Here is an 11,760-nt window from a genome sequence, read left to right on the forward strand (position 1 = left end):
CATTGGGTCAGACAGGTTTCCAAACCTCCACAGCTGTGGCTCACACCATCAGATGTGAACTGCTGAATTTTATAACTTCTGGGCCAATCTGCAACAGAAAATCTGCTCTCTGACCTCAAGATAGATTGTGGTAATGACCCTAAATCTATCATATAACCAACCACACAACTGTTTATTTCACTCAAGACTGTGAAAAGCCACAAAACCAGCTTGCAGAGCTTTCTTTTAAAAGAAATATTTAAAACAAAAGGAACAATTTTAACTATGAATCCAGAAGTAAGGCATGTTGTGACCCTCTGGGATTTCTTATCAGCAATGCCTCATGGTTATTCTCCTAACAGGCTTGTGATTTTCATTAATGTGGCTGGCAACTCCGACTTCGCCTAGAGGGGAATGTAACTCAACAGCCAGTAAGAACTTGAAATTCTCTGGGTTCTGTCACTGGCTATTACAGTCATTCCTCTTCTAAATTTTGGATAGTGAATCATAATGAAAGAGTGACCTGGTTGTGAGGCTTCCTCAAGTTCAGCCAGGGGTGCCATCAGCAACACATCAGATTATAAAGATTAACTAAGGTCGTGTTTCAGAGCTCTGTCCACGTCCAGCTTCGCAAAAGAAAATGACACCACGAGCAAGGTTTTGCCGGGAGAATAGAACACAGATGTCTGCCTGCACTGCTGAATTTCCTCTCTTAATGCTCGCAGTACAGTTTATGGATTCATCCCATGTGCAGATGTCAATGTGTAGCTCCAATGGATTAATTTCACTTTATCCAATATGTTTGCTGAATCTCTGAGGGAATTTATGGTTTTATGCAATAGGCTGACAGCACTAATGTGATTCAAAGTCTGTGTTTCACATGCACAACTTTAACCATTGTGGTCTTGCCTGGGACATTGCAGAACAGCTCTCAAAAAAAGGCTGTCTAACGGAAGAAGATGACAAGACGTCCCTCTAAACACTTTACTTCATCTCCTTGCCCTTCTTGTCCCACAAGGCCTGGAAATTCTATGAACCCAGTTTAATCCAGATTCACCATCTTCAAACTCTATGTGCTGTGATTGCTTCATTTGTGTCTCCTCAGCTTTCCCTAGGTTCGCATAACAATGCTCTTCCAGACTTCTTTTATGCCACTTTCCCGAGAAACCTCTGAGGATGAGCACTCTTAGACTATAAGCTAAAACAGAAAAGAAACATTTTAATGCAAAATACAAAGAACTTCTCATTCATAATATTACCTAAATGAATGAACATCCCAGTCTACAACCTTGTCCTCATAGCCATAAGCTCAGAAATTCAGTCAGTATTTTGGAAGTGAATTCATGTTAACTAAGTATTCACAAGTCACGAAGAGCCCAAACTGCCAACATATTAATTTTCAGTGAAGCAAATCTGCGAGACAAGCCTTAATCCTTTGTTGGACTGAGTTTAGTATCCCTCCCTCAGAGGAAGTTATGTGAATAATCTCTTTCAATAAAGATTCTTTGTGGCTCAAGGAAAGTTAGTTGCTTGGCTATCTGAGGCCTGAAGTAGACAATGTCTGCCTGTGACAACCAGGCTCACCCATTTCAATGCAGGTGTGTGTCTGAGATACAGCAAGCCACTCATTTGCAGAACACCACTTCGCTCGCATCTATGGTCTACATTATAGACTGATGGCCATTGTTTTCTTTGTTCCTTAGTCTTTTTTAAGGGTGCAGGTGGTTGTTCCTAGGACCTTGCACATGCTAAGCCCTTGGGCATACATTCTGCCATCTGAGCTACATTAGCAGCAACACACTCATGGCCACTTCACCAACCATTTATGTTCACATAAAACAGTGAGGTTCCCACATTCTACTCATGAGATTGTGCCTCCCTGGGAGTTCTGGGAGTTCCTTGACTCTCCCATAATCCACAGATGGGCCCAACTGGTTCTTGTTTCACGCTCCCACTAAATAAACAGATTCCATTTATGTTGACACAGAGAATAGTCTTATCTCTCATTTCTTTGATATTTCTTGTCATCTCTCCAAACCTGGCTAACTGTTCCATCTCTATTGCTTCCCACATACTCCAGTCGCCATGGCTATTGCTTGATTTGCTTTTCCCCCTTCTCATTGTAGCAGTAGGATCTTCAGCTGAAAGCTATGGACACTAGTCTGGTTAACTTCAGAAGGAAAGGGATTTGCTACCAGTGAATATTTAGTTACTACTTACATAGGAAACACAGACAGTAGGTGGGACAGAGAATCCTAGCAGCTGGAATAGCTGAAGGTTTCTTCAAAAAGACACCTGGGGTGGGGACTAGAGAGATGGCTCGGGTGTTAAGGTCACATGCAGAGGACCTGGGCTCAGTTCCCAAGCACACAGTTGGCATCTTACAACCATCTAGCTGTAACTCTAGTTTCAGAAGGACTGATGCCCTCTTCTGGCCTCCACACACACTGTACATATAGGGTACACACATATACACACAGGCAAACACTCACACACATAAAATAAATGTAAAGATATAATTTTAAAAAATAGAGCATGATTGATTAACTCTTAGAATTTATGTTTTCACCTGAGCTTTGAACTCCTTCATTTAATTTTTCAGCAAAAGGACAGCAGGATGCCTCTGCTAGCAGAGGTGTCTGTCAGCCAAGAATGAGAGAGAGCTTCTCAAAAGTCAAGGTCTTGGAACAACAGGTGCAAACGAAGTGGGGCCTTAGTATTGAAAGTATATAAAGTGTAGGAGCAAACCATAGAGCTGAACCTCGAGACACAATACAAGTGCTTACATGACCGAGTGGTCATCACCCTTTTTCTTCTTTTCCTCCTCCCTGTCCACACCTTCGCTGAACTGAAAACCATTCCTTACTGTCTCAGATCAAACTTTAGGTCTCTAAGGAACACTTTTCTGATCCCTCTTTTGGTAGCTTAAATAATAGTGATCCCCATAGGCTCGTGTATTTAAATGTTTACTCCCTAGTTGGTGGAACTGTTTTGAAAGGATTAGGGGTGTGGTCTCACTGGAGGAGGTGCATCACTGAGGGGTCAGCCTAGAGGCTTCTAAAGCCCACATCATTCTCAGTTAGGTTTCTCTGCCTCTTGCTTATTGCCTCATGCCAGCCTCAGCTATTCCTTCAATGCCATGCCTGCCTGCCTACAGCCATGTGGCCATGCAGTCACCCTCTGAACCATAAGCCCCTTAATTAAACTCTTTCTTTTATAAAAGTTGTCTTGGTTGTGTTATTTTATCATGAAAAGTAACTAAGATCTCACCTTACATGGATATCTTTATAGCATTCTAGAGCAGTGGTTCCCAATCTGTGGGCTGCAACCCCCATGAGGGGAGGGTTACATGACCCTCTCACAGGGGGTCACATATCAGCCTGCATAGCAGATATTTACACTGTGATTCATAATAGTAGCAAAATTACAGTTATGAAGTAGCAACAAAAATAATTTTATGATTGAGGGGCTCACAGCAACATGAAGAACTGTATTAAAGTGTCACGACATTACAAGAGTTGAGAATCACTACTCTAAACCTTACTTCTCAGTACTTTTCATACATCTGCATATGAGCTTAAATTCTAATTGTGGCCTGGGACTACAGCTTGGTGGTACAGTGCTTGCCTAGAATATATGGTGTTCAAAGTTTGAACTCCAATTAAAAACAACTGATTGGGTTTTTCTACTCCCCCTCACTCCCCCAACAAACACTCCTGTTAAAAGGTAAGATTCTGCCAGGTGGTGGTGGCACACGCCTTTAATCCCAGCACTTGGGAGGCAGAGGTAGGTGGATTTCTGAGTTTTAGGCCAGCCTGGTCTACACAGAGAAACCCTGTCTTGAAAAACCAAAAAAAAAAAAAAAAGGTAAAATTCTAATTTAAACTACTCTTTTTTGTTTTTGTTTTTCTGTTGTTGTTGTTTGTTTTACAGCTTTATTATAGAAAACAAAATAGAGAGAGAAGGTAGAAAAGTAGAGTCTGGCCATGGCCACTTGGAGAGAGTGGAGAAGGGAGGGGAAAGAGGAGAGTGAGAGGTGAGAGTAAGAGACAAGAAAGAGAACAAGAACTTAAGAGTTAAACGGCTCTTATTATCTCTCCCCAGCTTGCCCACCATATATCCTTGGCACATTTTTATTAACTAAATAGGAGAAAAAGAAAAATTAGATTAAGGTTTGTAATCATAGTACAGTTAGAGCTTTTCATACAGTGGCAGCCTTCGTTAGCTCCCCAGCTTTATCCTCAAATCCTATGAGAAACATTTATAAAAGATTTTTTGGCAGTTTCTAACAAAATGCCTCATATTCTCAGCCTAACAAGCAAATATGTCCTATCTTTTCCTCATAAACTTAAAGATAATAAAGTCATGAAAGCTAATTTAGGTTACATGGGACGTCCTTCAAATAGGAAACAGACATCGCCGGGTTCAGAAAGCAGAGATCTGGTGACAGACTGAAGTTTTCAAGAAGACATTCCAGTCATGTAGCTGGAGAATACGGGGATTCTATATTCCAGGAATCCTCTAAATACGTGAGTTTTCACAGATGATCGATTTGTTAAGCATGTTTGGAATATTCTTCATCTTAAATAACTATGAATAACTGGAATAATCATAAATTACTGCACATTAGCCAAGGAGCAGCTAGAATGCAGTCAAATTATCCATTAATCTCATTTAGAATTCTACTCTGTTAGGTTGAGACCCAGCAAAAATTCATTGCTCTATACAAAAAACAAACTTTTAAAACTTAATAAGGTAACTTTCTGAACAAATACTTTTTTGGTCTGTCTGCCTCTTTGTTTTGAGACAGAGTGTCTCTACAAACTTCTGGCTGTCCTAGAACTCACTATGTAGACTAGGCTGGCCTGCAACTCAAAGAGATCTACCTGGCTCTTCTTCCCAAGTGCTGGCATTAAAGGCCTCCACCACTATGCCTAACCTAAACAAAATCCTTTTGATGAAACAAATGATACTATCAAAAAGTAATCACAGACAGATCATATAGTCAGAAGGGTTTTCTTTTTATTCTTTAAATTTTTCTACATTTATACAATATATATTTTGATTATGTCCTCTCCCCACTTTCAGCTACCCCCCCCCAGGACTTCCCAACACATCTCCCTTCTACCTCTCATTATTTTATTTTCTTAATTAATGGGAAAGACTTTTTATTTTGAATGTCTTCCACAACCCTGCAGCTCACAGGCTCTCACAGCTCCCAACATTCTGCTATATTTTGCCCAGCTTGCCCCTGTCAGGTAATACGAAGGCAAGGTAAGTCTAGGCATTATCTTGCTTTCTCTATTTTTTGGGTTTTTTTGTTTTGTTTTGTTTTGCTTTGTTTTTGATTGTTGGTTAATTATATTTGGAGGAGTATACATGAAGACTTGTTTGGCTGTCTCCTTCAATAATAAAATGGTCAATATGCATTCTAACAGCCAATGAAAAACAAAGACAAGCCCGACATTGATGAAGCAAGGAACTGAACTGTGCAGACGCGGATGCTGGAGTGTTTGAATACACCCGTGGTAAGGCAGTGGTCACGTGGGGATAGCTAAAAACCCAAGGCAATAAATGAGGCTGTCTTCCACTGTGTATATATATTTAGACTGCTTTCTAAATTCAGGAATGTCTAGGTCAGTGAAAATGGGCATCATAGCTTTGGATGAGGGTGGAGAAGAATCTAAGAGAATTTTCAGATCAAGAGGCTAGAAGATAACAATTGTATGGTAAAAAGAATGAATGATGTGGAGAGTGAGGACTTACATAAGGTCTAATGAGCACCAGCCAGGGAAGTAATGGAAATCCCTGTCAGAAAAATCAATGGTAAGTCCGTTTCTCAGTCTTATTTTAAAAACAAAAACAAGAATTTAAAAAGCTTTAGAAGTAGTCACGGACTTAGGAGCACAATGAACCAATGAAAAGCGTAGGTTTTGACATCCTTGCTGTGCAGCTTGCAGCCTGAAGAAAAGGGGTGTGGTCTCGTGAAACAAATATTTACCAGTAAATTATTTGTGCTTATTTTCAAGGGCAATTACATATTTTATGCATGCTTTCAAGGGATTCAGATTATCCCTGTTTGATATTTGATGGTGATGAACTGTATCTAAAGACTGCCCCCCCCCCCCCAAAGCGGGTTCTAAACTCACACAAATGACAAGTGCTCAGCCATCTAAAAGAAACAGCTCACCCTGGATAGGATGTTCGGCACAGCGGGGCTGGATCCTTCCTCCAGAGCTTGCAGAGCAATAAACCATGATGGTCTAATGCAAACCAGAAATTCACAAGCATGGGCTTTGTGCGTTTACACGCGCTCGGTTCCCAGCTGGAAAGCCAGCATTTCAAAAGGCAGAGTGGATAGTTCCAGTTGGAGAAGCCTCAGCTCTGAAGAGTAAAATAAGTAGGGGTGAGGTGGCGGGGGTGGCGGGGTGGTGTGTGTGTCAGTAGAGCATAGTCGGTGATGCTGCAAAGTCAATTAAAAGAATTAGATGAGGCACTGTGGTAGAAAAGCAGTTGATATTCAAGTCCCTCTCTTGCCCAGTTGCAAAGCTCAGATTCTTCTCATTAAGTTGAAGATTTAAAAGAAGAATAAATCAGCAAAACACAGTTGGAGCTAAAACTTGAATTTAGTTGTCCAGAGTTCACTCCCGGTTGAGGCTAAAATATTTAAGATGATGGGAATATTCCTTTTTACTTAGACTCATCAACCTAGGCAGATTGCTTGCTTTCTCAAGACAAAAATCAAAATTTATTTCCCCGAGAGACGACAGATAGTTTTACGGTCGTTGGTATGTGGATAAAACTATAATTTAGGTATTTTGAGTGTGTATCCATGAAGAATATATGCATATTTAATTCCAATGGCAACTGCCTGTTCACCACATGGCAAGCATATGTTTCCCATATATTCCTAAGCTTCCCAACTACCCTCAAGGTACTCTTATTATCAATGTCTCCATTTTTAAAAATGAGACCTTGAAACAGCTTTGAGAAAGATAGGCATTTGACAAAGTGTCGCCAGTAGACCACTGTGGATCCTTTGCTCTGTTCGGGTGAAGATCACAAATAGGAAAATCCAGACTCCTATGTATTGTCAGCACTGACCTCCTGAGTGCCACAGACTTAGCGAATGGGCTTTTAAGCCTCAGAGGCTTATAAACGTAGGCCTGAGAACTGGAGAGTTCTGGGTCCAAGCTTGCAAAGCTAGAGGCATATTGCTTTATATATTTAGGGAACACCATACTCTGAGCCTTCAGACCCAGTAGCTTGTGTTGGATGCAGTTCCTGAGCTTCAGGTGTTGGAATTCTTGGCCCTTAACAGCTGCTAGTGTCTCAGTTCCTGAGTGCTGTAAATAGAGACCCCCACCTCTTAATTCTTGTTAGCTCTCTGGATCTCTTCCAGTTGCTGCAGCTCACTGTCTCTGTTCTTCATGGCCTTCTGTAGCCATCACCCTCTACCACGTCTCTGTACATCCACAGTCCATTCTCTCCACAGTCTCTGTTTCCAGCCAACTTTGGATATTTTTCAACAACCTCCTGTATCCCAACTTAGTCAAGGACTTATAGTCCCAGAACTCTCAGGGCTTTGCAAGCCTAAGGATCACTTCTAGGCACTGCCTCAGAGTGATGCCACCTGGAGCACAGACCTCCACATGCTCTTAGCATTGCTGGCCCAACCCACTCTACCTGTGGCAAAAGCTACAGTGATAAAGGACCATTTTGGAGATATTTTATTTTGCTTGATGATTCAATGCTGGAAGAAATACACAGAAGCCTTCCGGACTAAGCCAACAGGTCTGAGAAATGGCATGTTTATGCCATTTTTCTTGGCCAGAAAAGGGTTATGGTATGCCTGTGCTCAGACTGCAGGTCTACCAGCCATAGTCTTCTGGGCACACAGTTCCCACTCCCATGCACCACAGACTTTGCATTATATAGCAAGCCTTCTGCTGTCACTCAGGAAGTGCTCTCTGTCCCATCCTGAGGAAGAATAGCAACAAGGTGAACAGAGCCATCTGGAATTCAGTGAGTCTTGTCTTGGCCTGAGTAGAGTTTCTTAAACCTGACCCAGGTTGCTAGGAGTGAAAAAAAAAAAAAAAACAGCAAAACTTCTGCTTCAGAAGCCACGGCTTCAGCAGCAGCTCAGGTTGCAGGAGTCTTTGAGGCTAGAGTGGAATGCCCTCAGAGTGGTTCAGGGAACACTTTGCCAGAGAAGGGGCCCCTTGGTTCACAACTTCCCAATCTGGAAAGCCAGGCTTATAGGAAATGTCTGTTAGGTTTCACCCAAGGGGCTAAATAGCTCACTTTCTACTTGCAAAATTTTTGTTCATTCATGGAAATAGTAATGTTAAGGATGTTTATGGTAAAGGCCTAGGAAATTAATGTTCATAACAGTATTCAACATTACTTGGTCCCTAACCATATCCCATTAGGGGAGACCTTTGTCCTTCTGGTCTGTTTCTGTCTCAACAAGTGATAGTAGGGGCTTGAACCTAGACAGTCTAACTATAGCACTAACCACTCTGCCAGTGTTTTGAAAGAGTATTGCAAAGTAGCTTCTATATTATTGCTTTAAGTTCAAGCACAGAAATGTTACACCAACAAGCATGTAGAGTGTCTAAAAATACTTAGAGCTCAGCAGGTTCTAATGCCTAACTAATACATAAAAATGTCAGAAAGATGTCAATACAATCATATTAGATCATTCATGTGCTAGAGCTGGCCCACGTAGACCATGTCAGGAAATAAGATTGCATCTTGGTCCCAGCAATGGTTGACTTATTGTCTCTCCAGAGTATTTGTCTCAAAAGTGTTTTAGCAGAAGGGAAGCCTCACAGTCATGTGACTTTTAATAACCAAATGCTTTTCAATGTCAATGCTAAAAAGAAGAATTATAGACTCATTAGTTAGACTCTTATTTATATCTATCAATTATTCAAATGAGCTCTATGTTTTAAATGCATCAATATGCATGAATTCTAATTTGCTGGTAGGTTGTTATACTTAGATAGCATCTTGAAATATCAGCTCATATGATCAGTCCTATTTTTTTTTCTGTAATGTTAGATTAGTTTTACTTTAAGACAATATTTAACAGACTGGTATGAAAATTTCTGAACTTACTAATTGTTCTTCTGATGTCTGAAATTATTTTCTGCATCAACGCAGAGTTTAAAAATATACGTAATGGTAAGCATTTTTAAAGGAGAGGGGATTTATATGAATTTAAATGTTTCAGTATTCTAGGACTTTTATAGACAAACATTATGGCCAACCAACAGAGATCTTTATTTCCTACAACATGTCAACCTGACAAAGACAATCAGACTGAGAATAAGAAAAGTTTATTTTTAGGAAATAAGTTATTAGTGTTCTCCATGTGAGAAGTGAAACTCATTTCTAGGTTTAGAACTCAATGAAAATGTAGATGAATGTGAAGGTTGGCAATCTACCAAATGCTAAAACCTATTGTTTTAGATTTGTGGAGCTAGACGGATCACTTCAGGCCTCCTGTGAAGATCCAGTTGATCTTGGTCCAGAGAATTGACACAGATGTAGGTTTAAGTGTTATTATTACCCATCAGTACCAAACAGAATCATCTCTCCTGGAAGCCAGGACTTTTCTCCTAAGTGTATGTAACACTTTGGACAAGAACTGTGATTCATTCCTAGATTTTGCATCTCTAAGTGAACTTGCTTTAAAATAATTATGCCTTGCCTACTTTAAGCAACCCTAACACATAAAAACAGTTATTTACAAGAAGATTTTACTTTAGGAATGATAGTTTGCAGTGCAAGACAAAAAATACTGCTAACTTATATTTATAAAATTCTACATAGGTTATGAGAAACTTGCTGAACTTACAGGACATCCTTGAACAGTCTAAAACATAATCATAGCTATTTTTAACATGAAGCTGATCTCAGAAGAAAATTACAGAAATGAACAGCTACTCAAAACCAGAAAAAGAAACCCTGCAGGGAAGTTGAGCCCTCAATGGTTCCTGAGGTACCCTGACTGGAGTTCGAATTTCTACACCCAGAAGTACAGGAAATTTTTTATTCCATAAGAGAATAGAAGTTGCAATTGCATCTGCCACAAAAAAAAACACCAGAGCGCAGGCTCTGACCAGCCCAGGGTATAAGTAGAACACCTTGTCATCTATGACTCTCAGAATAGAACACAGACTCCAACAATAAGAAAGAAAAAAATCCCAACCTGTGACTTGGTGAAGATAGGGATCAAATTTATACAACCCTGGAGATGAAGAAATAATAACTTTTTGGTTTAAAATTTGTGCTAAACCATGAAAACCCTGGGGTTCCTAGTAGAAACAATCACAAAATTCTTGTGGAGAAATGCCCACAAAAGTAAGGTATCAGGGAAATCTGTACAAAGGAGGGAAAATGTTACACTCAAGTTGAGCTTACACTCACACACATAGATACAACTAACATTTAGAAATCACTCAAAGTGTGAGGAAAAAAAAAACATGAAAAAGATCAATCACCAGCCACAGCTCAACAACAGAAAAGTAGGAAAGGCAAAATAATAGCATTAACACAATGTGGAATACAGCATTAGAAATAACCTAACAACTGGGCAAAATATTGGGAAATAGACCTTGAAGGCATTGGTGCTCACTGAAAAAAAAAAGTCATAATGGAATTGTCTAATAGTTGGAACTGGATAACTAAAACTAACATTAAATAAATGACGAATGTTTGAAATATTAGTTAAGAGGAAATTCTATATGTTTGGATACATATTTGGAAAGGGGAGAACAGTTGGGGGCCTGGCAACTTAAGAAGTAAAGGAGAACAGAGTTGATTTGATAACTCAAGTGGCTAAGTGTCAAGCGGGAGGTTGGTATGTACAGTACAGATACACTGGAGGAAGGGAGGGACCCAGGACCTGGGCAGGATCGTACTGCTCAGGGTAGTACTCCATCTTAAAATCCTAAATTAGGAGAGTGGAGAGAGATCAATGCTTGAGAGAACTTGTTGCTTTTGATGAAGGTCTCAGGTTTGTTTCCCAGCACCCACGAGTTGGTTCACAAGTGTCTGTAAGTCTAGTTACAGGGCTTATGATGCCCTCTTCTGGCCCCCCAGTGAGCACCAGGCACAGAAGCACTAGACAGACAGACAAAACATACATATAAATATCTTTTAAAGATTGCAAATTATTTCTGGAAATTTACACTTAATATTTCAAGAATGAAATTGACAATGTAAATGAAAATAGGGAGAGGGACTCCACCAATAGGGTGACTCCTCCTTATTTGATACATAAACATGGAAAAAGCTAACACCTGAGTTCTGCCACTATGATAAAACACTCTGACAAAAGCAACTTTCAGGAGTTGGACCACTCCTCAAGGCACATTCCATCATGTCAGGGGAACCAAGGCAGGGCATGAAGCAGTCAGTCAGTCACAGTGCAGCTAACCAGTCAAAAGTCAGCAAGTTTAGAGTACATGCATGCAGCTCACGTTCTCTCACACAGGGCAGAAGCCTCTGTGAAGAGAAATTACCACCTACATTTAAATCTAGTGATAAGCACTACATCTCTATTTCTCTTATATTTTTTTGGATTTTTCAAATTTACAACTTATTAAAATTAATAAAGATAATTTATATATCTACTATATCACTTTAATACAGATCCTAAAATGAGATATTATGGAGTTACCTTCAAACATGAGAAGAGATATTTCTTTCTTTTTTTTTTAACTTTTATTGCATTATCAGAAAAGTTACATGATTTCAATTTATCTGAAT

Source organism: Mastomys coucha, unplaced genomic scaffold (genome assembly GCF_008632895.1).
Source record: "Mastomys coucha isolate ucsf_1 unplaced genomic scaffold, UCSF_Mcou_1 pScaffold6, whole genome shotgun sequence".
In the NCBI taxonomy this organism is placed as follows: domain Eukaryota; kingdom Metazoa; phylum Chordata; class Mammalia; order Rodentia; family Muridae; genus Mastomys; species Mastomys coucha.